Below are 2,409 nucleotides of genomic sequence, written 5' to 3'. Positions count from 1 at the left end.
TTATGCACGTTTAGAAGCAAATGGACTTCTTTGCAATAGACAGCATGATTTTGTGTGGGGGAGGTCCTTGATCTAGTTTTTTGAGGAGATAATGTTGATGATTAACGAGGGAAAAGTAGTTGATAGTGTCAACATGGACTTTAGGAAAAGCCTTTGACAAGGTCCCTCATGGTGGACTGGTACAAAAGTGAAGTCACATGGTATCGGGGTGAGCTGGCAAGATGCATACAGAACTGGCTTGGTCATAGGACACAGAGGGTAGTAGTGGAAGAATTTTCTTTCGGAATGGAGGGTTGTGACTAGTAGTGTTCCACAGGGATCAGTGTTGGGACCTCTGCTATTTGTGACGAATATGGGAGGAAAGCCAGAATTGGAATGAAACATATTTTCTTTTCCTGTTTTACAGAAGGGTTGCACCGAAGGTTCATAAAGTCTCCTAGCACTTGAGGTGCAACTATTAGCACTAGAACAGGTTCATGGGTGAGCAAGTATTTAATTGCGAGGTATGTGAGACAGCCTTTGCACATTTCATCATGCTCGTGAGTCACCAATGCATTCATGCTGGGGTGAAATGGTTCACATATGAGGTGTGCAACAAAGACTTTGCACAGTCATCAAGCCTGGTGAATCATAGATACATTCATACAGGGGAGAAACCATTTACATGCAAGATCTGCAAGAAATCAATCTCAAAATCATCAGCTCTCCTTGCACACCAACTGATTCACACAGGGGAGAAGCCATTCACATGTGAGGTGTGCCTTAAATCATTCTCGCAATCATCACACCTCTGCACACACAAACATGTTCACACAGGGGAGAAACCATTCAGTGGTGAAGTGTGTGGCAAATCATTTGCAAATTCATCACATCTTCGTGCACATCAGTGCATCTACGCAGCAGAGAGACCATTCACTTGTGGTGTATGTGACAAATCATTCTTGCAGTTATCACACTTTTGCGTTCACCCGCGTATTCATACATGGGAGAAACCATTCATGTGTGAGATATGTCATAAATCATTCTCAAATTCATCAACCCTGCACAAACATCAATACATTCATACTGGGGAGTTGCCATTCACATGCAATGTGTGAGACAAATCATTTTCACAGGCAGGGTACCTCCGTACACATGAATGCATCCATACGGGGAGAAGCCGTTTAAGTGTAAGGCATGTGACAAATCGTTCCTGCAGTCATTGAAACTCTTGCTGCATCGGAAGGTGCATGCAGGGGAGAAACCATTCAGGTGTGAGGTGTGTGACAAGTCATTTCCAGGGTCATTGAATCTCCGCAGGCATCAACGCATTCACACTGGGGAGGAAACCCTTTGTGTGCAAATTGTATGATATATTATTCTCGAGGTCATGGAACCTCTTGCTCCATCAGAGGATCCACACAGGGGAGAAGCCATTCATGTTTAAGATGTGTGACAAATTATTCTTGGATTTAACAGGTCTCCGTGTACACCAACGAATTCACACTGGGGAGAAACCATTTAAGTGAGAGATATGTAACAAGTCATTTCCGCAATTATGAAACCTCCATATACACCAATGTATTCACACAGAAGAGAATCTATTTAAGTATGAGGTGTGTGACAAATCATTCTCAGGCTCTTCAAAACTCTTGCTCCACCAGAGGATCCACACATAGATGTAAAAAAAAATCATGTGCAAGGTTTGTAACAAAGCTGATTCCACAATTACTTTCTCTCACAGACAAGTATTGTTTGAAAATTTCACAAGCAAAGATAATAACCAAGTTCTCATTCTCAAACTGCACAACTTCATTCTGTTGTATTAATGCTCTGGATACAAGCACAACTGGTTGTCCTCACAGCAATGGGAGTGCTCCAAGTCCATTTTCACTAACAACACACTGCAGAGTGACATCATAACACCTCAGTGGTGGAAGGGGGTCCTGTGGTGCAGTGCCAATGTCCCTACTTCTGGACCAGAAGATCTGAGTTCAAAATTTCACCCATATATTTTCTCCCATATATTTCTCCCATATATTTTATACCTTCCTGAGACACTACAGGATTCACATAGGTCAAATCTCTTTGTTTGTGACAAAGCTTTCCCACAATCAACTTATCTCCTGCTCCATCAATACACACAGGAGAAATTCTATCAGGATGTGTTCTGCTAAAAAATCCATCACACTGTAGTGAGACGTCCTGGAACATCAGTGAACCTGCCCGGAGACTAGGAGCTTGAATCTCTTTACAAGCTCACTGCACAGGATGTTTGTTAGGGCACAGAAAAAGAAGCAGCTTTCACTCGCATCAGATAACCTGTGATGTCAAAAGCAGTGCTGAGGTAGTTATTTTTATATTAACCAGTTCAGACATGTCATGGAAGCAGGTGAAATTTTGAACTCAGATCTTCTGGTCCAGAAGTAG

The 2,409-nt window shown here is 42.3% G+C and overlaps 1 pseudogene; it reads left to right on the top strand.

Moving 5' to 3' along the window:
- The first annotated feature begins 476 nt into the window (after positions 1–476).
- Positions 477–1,658, top strand: LOC148140965 (uncharacterized; annotated as a pseudogene).
- Positions 1,659–2,409: the final 751 nt, after the last annotated feature.

Source organism: Chiloscyllium plagiosum, unplaced genomic scaffold (genome assembly GCF_037043375.1).
Source record: "Chiloscyllium plagiosum isolate Xiang-an unplaced genomic scaffold, Cpla_swu_hap1 HiC_scaffold_35, whole genome shotgun sequence".
Classification (NCBI taxonomy): Eukaryota; Metazoa; Chordata; class Chondrichthyes; order Orectolobiformes; family Hemiscylliidae; genus Chiloscyllium; species Chiloscyllium plagiosum.
Note: the sequence above shows the minus strand (reverse complement) of the source record. Positions and strands in the feature narration are given on the sequence as shown.